We start from the raw sequence: 9,650 nt of genomic DNA on the forward strand, positions 1-9,650 counted from the left end.
TGATTCCTTGGTTTGCAGACTTTGCTAATTATTTGGCAAGCGATATTGTGCCCCCAAATTTGTCTTTTCACCAAAGGAAAAAGTTTGTGCATAATGTGAAGAAATTCTTTTGCGATGAGCCTTACTTGTATCGTAGTTGTACTGATGGAATTATTCGTCGCTGTGTGCCTGAGACTGAGATGTTGAATGTAGTTGAAGCATATCATTCATCGCCGATTGGTGGGCACCACAGTAGTATTCGAATTGCACATAAGATTTTGCAGTGTTGGTACTACTGGCCTACTATCCACCAAGATGCTCATGATTTCGCCAAGTCTTGTGATCGTTGCCAAAGAGAAGGAGGGATTTCGAAGAGGCAATAGCTTCCTATGAATCCTATATTGGTGATAGAGTTGTTTGATGTATGGGGAATTAATTTTATGGGTCCATTTGTGAGTTCACACAGGATGAAGTATATTCTTGTTGTGGTTGATTATGTATCGAAGTGGGTGGAAGCAGTTGTGCTACCCAACAATGAAGGTAAAAGTGTCACCGCATTCTTGAAAAAGAATATCTTTTCTAGATTTGGTACACCGAGGGCATTTATCAGCGATGGAGGTTCCCACTTTTGTAATAAGTTGTTCAAAGCGCTACTTGAGAAATATGGTGTCCGCCACAATGTAGTCACTCCTTACCATCCGCAGACTAGTGGGCAAGTTGAAGTGTCCAACAGAGAGATCAAATAGATTTTGGCGAAGACTGTGAATGCTAATAGAAAGGATTGGTCAAGAAAACTTGATGATGCTCTGTGGGCCTATCACATTGCATACAAGACTCCCATATGTATGTCTCTTTACCAACTAGTATATGGGAAATCTTGCCATTTACCGGTAGAGCTAGAGCATAAGGCTTTGTGGGCGATGAATAAGCTAAATTTGGATTGGGGCGCCGCATCTAACCAAAGAATGAATGACTTGAATATGCTTGATGAGTTTCGCCTAAAAGCTTATGAAAGTTCAGCCTTGTACAAAGAGAAGATGAAGAGGTATCAGGATCAAAGAATTGAAAACCGGGAATTTGTTGTGGGTGATCTTGTGCTTCTATTCAACTCTAGGTTGCGCTTGTTTCCGGGCAAACTCAAATCCAAATGGACTGGGCCATTTTTTCTCACAAAAGTGATTCCCCATGGAGCGGTTGAGCTTGAGAAGAGTGACGGAACAAGGTTCATGGTTAACGGGCAAAGGATCAAGATCTATTTGGGAAACGCAGAAAGTGTGCAAAAGGTTGTGGAGGCCTATCATCTTGATGAAGTCTGAGTAATCAAGAGGCTTGTGTCGTGCCGCGACATTAAATCAAGCGCTGCTTGGGAGGCAACCCCAAATGTACAATCTAGCCAACGATAGATTATTTTTTTCCATCTAGCAGTCTCTGTGTTTAGTTGATTCTCTGTATTAATTTAGATAAGTGTTTTAGTTTTTTTAGTGTTGGCTAGAATTAGCATAGGGTCCGTGTCTAAAAAGTGTCCAGAAAATGTAAAAAGAATAGCCTAATGGTTGCTACATGTGCAGGTACGCTATAAAAATTCTATAGAAAATGGTCTAGTGCAGAGGTCTACGGACCCCATCGACGGTCCGTCAATCTATCCACGGACCGTGGATGGTGTCCGTAGATCCCATGTAAGCCCCTAAACTTTTCCAAGTATAAGAGTGATCTACAGTCCCAATCTACGGACCGTAGATCGACCCACGGACCGTAGACGGGGTCTCGTGGGTCCAAAACCCTCATTTTGTCCGACCCGTACCCCCCTTCTTTAAAATTCCCCTAATTTGAAATCATTTCCACTTCCCTCCATTCACTCTCCAACCGTTTCAAATACTTTAACCTCCCTAAATCACTCCATAACTCCCCCATAAAATCATCCCTTCCATTCCCCCATAATTCTCACGATTCCTTTCCATTCCGAATACTACTCATTCCATATTCCACAAAAAGGTCTGGTGTTTGGGTTGGTAACGAAGAGGTGGTTTTTGGCCTTGAAAGCATCTGTCATCACACAATCACCCCATTCTCGATGTTGTAAGGTAATAGACTTTCTCCTCACTTTCAATTTCGATTCATTGATAGATTATAGAAAGTCAGGGATTGGGTCTTGACCTTGGGTAATTGTTAGATGAAATTGCATGATAAAATTGGAAGTTACAATACCCTTGGAACGATAAATAGTGATTGTGTTGCCTTGTTGTATGTGATTATAAGTCTAAATGTAAGTTTCGACTTAGGGTTCCAAAGTTTGTCTTAAGCACTTGTTAACATGATTAATCAGAATCCTGAGAATGACAAACAATAATGAGTAAATGTTGAAATGCATGGTTAGACTAGGATACACAAATATCATCCGTTGTTTCAATAGCAAGTAGTTTTGCACTTAAATTTTCTTATAAATATTCCTCTTCCCTAGAGATTTTGACAATCATTTTTTAATTTAGGAAATACATCATTTTTTTTATTAATGAATTTACCCAACCAAATTTAAATAAGTCAATCTAAAGCCTTGAGATACATGTTAAAATACAAGAAAAAAAACTTACTTCTGCAAAATACCTTGTTCAACGTAGAGAAAATATTTTAATAAATATTACTAAATGATAATTCTGATTTTGTATTTTTCATTAAAATTTTCTCTTAAAAAACACTTACTTCATGATTTATGCAATATATTTTTTAATTGTGTATAAACAACATTAGTCAGTCAATTGTAAACTGAAAAATTAAATATGTAATTAATGAGAAATGGGTGAAAGTCTTACAAGTAAAATCCTTTTTTTTAAATGAAAATTAATTTGTTTTTTCCAACCCAAAACAAAAAAAAGGGGAAACAGTTAATACTAATATTAATTTTTGATTCTCCATAGTCCACCTTAGTTCTCTTCTCTCTCCTTTCATCTGTTTCACTTTTGTGTGTGTTGCTTCTGCACAATTTTTGGAAAAAATTACGATCAAACATTAGATTCTACAGCTTCACTTTTTCGCCTGGCCTCTTTCAATTCCCATTTTTTTTTCTCAATTTTACAAACCAGAAGGTGAAAAGCCTCCAAAATCATTAAAATCAGTCAAAGTTTGGATTTTTTTTAATTGAAAACTTTCATTTTCAGTCATTTTCAAAGTTTCAACTATCTGGGGGTGTTTTTTTTCTATTATTTGAAGACCAAGTTCAATTCTTGATTATTTACTTCACACCCAAAAAGGGTTTCAATATTATTTGACCTAGTTGCAAAATTAAGAGCAACTGGTGCAAGTTGTGGGAGTTATCAAGAATTGATTTTTCAGTTCTTTTCTTGGGACATTTTGGTGAATTCTTTATGAATAATTTGTGTTGGAGTGATTAGAATTTAATTTCTTTTTAGATGAATGAGTGGGAGGGGTTGAGGTTGGGGTTGGGGTTGGGGTTGGAGTTGAGAATGATGTTTTTCAATATTGGGGTTTAGAACATAAACAACTTACTTGAGGTAGTATCCACCGAAGTACCAAATTGAGAACAAGAAAAGTATTAATTTTGAGTTATGTATGCAGAATCCATGGTGGATATGTCCACCATTGATGAATTCCCTAAGCTATTACAGAGAGATTAGAAAGAGAAGATAGATGAACTATTTTATTGAATATGGAAAAATTACGTCAATTACAATTGGTGCTTAGTACATATAGGTCCAGCTAATCTTCTTCTAGAAGGTTCTATCTAACTACCTTCATAACCATCTGTAACTAATTATGTTAACTACATCATAATGAAACTTACAACAATTAACAGAAATAAGGAACATGTTATTTCAATACATCCCCTCAAGCTGTAGGGTGGAAAACATCTTGAACCCCAAGCTTGGACAGAAGGAAGTGATGTTGTGCCACTGCAAGACATTTGGTAAATAAGTCACCCAATTGTAGACTAGTCGACAGATGTGCAGGTTTAATCAACCTTGCCTAAAACCTTTCCCTCACAAAATGGCAATCAATCTCAATGTGTTTTGTACATTCATGAAACATGGGATTTGAAACTATTTGTATTGCGGCTTTGTTGTCACAGAAGAGCTCTACAGAAGTAGGAACCTTGACCCCAATATCTTGTAAGAATCCAACCAACCAAATGACTTTAGACATAACTGCAACCATGCTTCTATATTCAGATTCTGCTGAGCTGGGACTAAATGTGTTGTTTCTTTGATTTCTAAGAGATCAATGAGCCTCCAAGTTGAATACATACCTTGTCACTGACCTCCTAGTGTTGGGGCAAACTGCCCAGTCTGAATCACAGTAGGCACTCAACTTTAGTTCAGAACCTTTCTTCATGAAAACACCCAATCCAAGAGAGTGTTTGAGATATCTAACTATCGTGAGTGTTGCATCCCAATGAGATTTTTTGGGTTGTTGCATGAACTGACTTAGCAGTAACAAAACAAATATAAGATCTGGTTATAGTCAGTTAGATTAGCTTCCCAACTAGTCTTTGATAGGCAGAAATATCTTCCAATAAAGGGTCGTCAATCACATTGACTAGATGATCATCATAAGCTGCACTTGTGAGCTTGATATTGGCTTCCAATGGTGTGGAATCTAGCTTGGATCCACTCAAACCAACATCAGAAATGACTTATAAGGCATACTTCCTTTAATTGAGTAAGGCTCCATGCTTGGATCTCATGACTTCTATCCCTAGGAAATAAGTGAGTGGTCCTAGGTCCTTGACTTTGAGCTTGCTATGGAGATACTGTTGTTCTGCATAGATGAGGTCTTGGTTGTTTCCAGTAATGAGAAAGTCATCTACATATATGAGAATAATTACAATATTTGATCCTTGCTTCTTGGTAAACAATGATTGATCATGGGAGCTTTGTTTGTAATTGTCAACCACGAGGGCTGATGTGAGTTTAATATTCCATTGTCTTGAAGCCTGTTTAAGGCCATACAAAGACCTCAAGAGCTTGCACACTCTGGTCTCCCCCTGTCTATGGAAACCCTGAGGCAAATCGATATAAACAACTTCATCCAAGTCTCCTTGAAGGAAAACATTACTAACATCCATGTGAAAAAGATCCCATTCCTTAGATGCAGCAACACTGATAACAGTCCTGACTGAAACCATTTTGGCAACTGGAGAAAAAGTCTCATGATAGTCTAAACCTTCTCTTTGAGTATAGCCTTTGGCCACAAACCTTGGTTTAAACTTGTCAACCTCACCATTATCTTTGTATTTGATCTTATATACCCATTTAGCACCTATAGATTTCTGACCAGCAGGTAAAGCAGTCAACTCCCAAGTATGATTAGCTTCTAGAGCATCTATCTCCTGTTGCATTGCATGAATCTATCTTGGATCTTGAGAAGCCATCTTGAAGGAGGTTGGTTCAGTGGGAATGGACATATTTGCCAAATACATCTGATAAGTTGGAGATAAATTATCATAAGAAACATGTTGAGAAATGGGGTAGAAGCAGGTCCATTTAGGCTTACTAGTAGAAACATAATCACTAAGCCATATTGGAGGCCTAGTTGCCCTGACTGGTCCGCTGTGATCAGGAGCAGCAGAAGTGGAGTCTATGACAGTAGCATCCTGCACTTCTATATCTACTAGAGGAGGACCATGCACTTCTTCTTCAACCAGAGTAGTATCTTGCACCTCATCAGGAAGTAAAGTAGGATCTGGTAAGGTGTCATCTTGCATGTTTTCAACCAAGTCAGGCAAAGGCTGAGGTTGCTCTATAATATCTAATGAACTAAGAGCATTAGCAGGGATGAAATGATCTATAGGAGTGATACTGAACATGTCCAAATCTGATGTGGCATCTATCTTAAAAGGAAAAATAGATTCTCTAAAATCAACATCCCTATTGACAAAGAAGATCTTATCCTCCAGGTCATATAATTTGTAGCCCTTTTGAGTTTCAGAATAGCCAACCAAAACAACCTTTTTTGCCCTTGCAGCAAACCTGTCACTTCTAGGTAATTTACTAGCATAACATAAACAACCAAACACCTTTAAGTGATCAAGGATAGGTATCTTTCCATACAGAAGTTCATAAGGTGTCTTCCCATTCAAAACTGGAGAAGCCAATTTATTGATCAAGTATACTGAGGTTCTAACACAATCACCCCAAAAACTGATAGGGACACCACTTTGGAATTTAAGGGCTCTAGTCTTTTCTAAAATGTGTCTATGTTTTCTTTCCATTACCATTCTGCTGAGGAGTGTAGGGACAACTACTTTGGTGAATTATGTCATGTGAGGCCAATAATTGCATGCAATGAGTATTGAAGAATTCAGTTCCATTGTCAGACCTTAAGGATTTCACATTGACACTAAACTGAGTTTTAATCATACAAAGAAAATTCTTTAAGACAGTAGTAACCTCACCTTTAGAATGTAACAAACAAATCCATGTATTTTGTTGTAGTCATCAACAATAGTTACAAAGTAGTATTTCTTATCATATGTAGGCTTTCTATAGGTCCCCCACAAGTCGACATGAATCAAATCAAAACAAGCAAGTTTCAAACTAGAACTAGTAGGAAAGTTGGACCTATGATGTTTAGCTAGAGGACAGATATGACATTTTTCTTGGATATTATTGCTAACATATTTGGAGATAGAAGGAATGTGATGCATCACAGTTGAGGATGGATGGCCCAATTTGAGATGCCAAAGAACACCTTCTTCTTGGTGTTTGAAACTGACAACATTTGTAGTAGGAGTGACAATTTCCTTTAAGAGATACAACCCTTCCATTTCTTTACCAATCCCCAAGACCTTGCCATTGTAGAGTCCCTGAAAGACACAAAAATCAGGAAAGAATAGAACAAACACATGACAAGTCCTCTATCATTTTAGACACTGAGAAAAGGTTAAACTTGAAATCAGGAACATGTAGAACATTCTGTATTTTTTATGTTCCAAAAATAGTAGCATTCCCTGCACTTGTGATCTGAGATCTCCCACCAGTGGGTACCTGAACTTTATCACTAAGATGGTTGTCTAGTTTTCTAATGTCAGCAGATCTTTACAAGGTGTAGTGTAGTGAGAAGCTTCAGAATCAACAATCCACTCGTATGCAAAATCATTTGATAATGAAGAATGTGTACCTTATCCTAAACTGGAAGAATCATCTGAGCCAGTTCTTTGTGGAACTCCTGATTTGGTACTGGTGCTAGTGTTGGCTGTAGGTTTGCTCTAACTGGGTTGTGCTTGTTGATTTTGTTGTGAAGCTTTCCTCCTGCTTATGAAGTCTGAAGGGTAGCCAAATACCTTGTAGCAATCATCCTTTAGATGACCTTTGTAGCCACAATGGATACAAGGTATTCCAGTTCCTCCAGACCCTTCATGGCTTCTCCCAGCTCCTTCAGACCCTCCATGACCTCCTGGTCTTTTAGATATGTAATCTAGAGCCCTTCCTGTTATCATAGTCAAATGATCCTTCTAAGGATCAACCTCTCCTAATGATCTTTGTCTTTCCTCTTGAGCCATGGTAGCATAAGCTTCATTGACAGTCACATTTGCATTGCGAGATAAAATGTGGCTCCTCAGGTTGCTATAACTCTCATTCTGGCCCATAAGGAACTGCAACAATCGTTGTGATTTCAAATGGTCCATATAAACATTAGACTCTTCATAATCACAGGAAGGTAGTGGAACCATTACATCAAGTTCGTTCCATAGATACTTCATTTTAGAGTAATAGTTTGTCACAGAGTCAGTTCCCTGCCTCAAATTTGCAATTTCTGCCCACAAATAGTAGATCCTCGTTAAATTTGATCTATCAAAACGCTCCTTAAATTTGTCCCATATCTTCTTAGCATTTGAAGCATAAACTATGCTTGGTATCAAATTAGCAGAAACAGTACTGCCGATCCATGACAACACAATTGCTTTACACTTCTCCCATAATTTTTCTAGTTCTCCTTTAAACTTACTCTTCGTGCAATTACCATCCACAAACCCAAGCTTTACTTTGCCTCGCAGTGCTAGTTTCATCGATCTGCTCCACAAAGGGTAGTTCTCTGGTCTTGTGAGTTTGATCAGAATTATTACTAAGCTTGGAGAATCAGAAGCTTGAAGATAGAGAGGATGATGATGATCGATTATCGTTGTAGCTGTAACTTCCATTTCTGCAGTAGATTGTTCTCCCGTCATTGGTGTACTAAACGAATTGATGCGATGAACTCAAACTCTAAGCTTAGCTGAAGGTGAGATCGCCGCTCTGATACCATGTTAATTTTGAGTTATGTATGCAGAATCCATGGTGGATATGTCCACCATTGATGAATTCCCTAAGCTATTACAGAGAGATTAGAAAGAGAAGATAGATGAACTATTTTATTGAATATGGAAAAATTACGTCAATTACAATTGGTGCTTAGTACATATAGGTCCAGCTAATCTTCTTCTAGAAGGTTCTATCTAACTACCTTCATAAATATTTGTAACTAATTCTGTTAACTACATCATAATGACACTTACAACAATTAACAGAAATAAGGAACAGGTTATTTCAATAAAAAGATGAAGTGACGAAGGTGTTGTTAAAATCAGTGAAGAACTAAGATACTAACTCCGCTAAAAAGCAAACAGAATTGGAGAGGAAGAGGAGAGAATAGAAGTGGAAATGGAGGTGTGTGGCGGTGCTTTACATAGAAAGAGGCGTTAAGGTTGAGGCAGCAGGAAGATAAACATGTAATGCTGAAATGTCTGAAATGTCCCTCGAGTTCAATGTTATTTTCAGGGAAGCACATGCGTTGACGGAGAGGAGTGTGCTATTCCCCTTTCTTATATGTAATACATGTTTTTACCCTTTAAAAATATCAACAGTAAGAATGGGGCGCGTTGGGTTATAACCTACATTTTCAGCTAATTTGATCCACCCAATTTCAATCCAATCTGCCTATTTGACAATTGTACTATTTCTTATTAATAGGTAAAGTAATGAAAATTAAAATATAAAGAGACAAAAAGTAGAGAAATGAACTCCAATTAATCTTTGGGATACCAATTTACAATTAAGGGAAAATTATGCGGTTAAGCAAATTTATACTACTTAATTACTCATCATAGTTATAGTTTGCTATAATTACCCCTCGCGACTAACATTATACATTAATTATGTGGACTGACTTCGAGTTTGTATAATTATCCACGTTTGTAAATGTATAATTCGCAGCTAACAATTCTTTGTTTGATTTGTATTTGTATACGATTATTTATATTTGTATATGACGATGATTTCCTTTGGTTTTTCAGTTTTGTCATCATATACATTCAATCTTTTTTGTGTATAACTTTTTAAAAGTTTGTATAAACGTGTAGTTTTTGGATTTTGTATAATATATTTTGTATAATTGTTTAAAGTTCATACGTTTATGTTTGTATCAATTCGTTATTTTGAGTTTTATTATATTTGTATAATCCAGACTTTATATTACCCAATTATACAAAAAAAAATGTGAATTATACAAACGTACTTGCGTATTATACAAACGAAATGTGAATTATATATATTTTTCTCCCCTCTCGCTCGCCTCTCTCCTCCCTCTCCCAATCTCACTCCCCTCTCTCCTCCCTTTCTCAATCTCTCTCACCAGAATATACAAATACATATGTATAATATACAATTATCTAACCGATATAC

The sequence above is a fragment of the Solanum tuberosum genome, unplaced genomic scaffold (assembly GCF_000226075.1).
Source record: "Solanum tuberosum cultivar DM 1-3 516 R44 unplaced genomic scaffold, SolTub_3.0 scf00493, whole genome shotgun sequence".
NCBI lineage: Eukaryota > Viridiplantae > Streptophyta > Magnoliopsida > Solanales > Solanaceae > Solanum > Solanum tuberosum.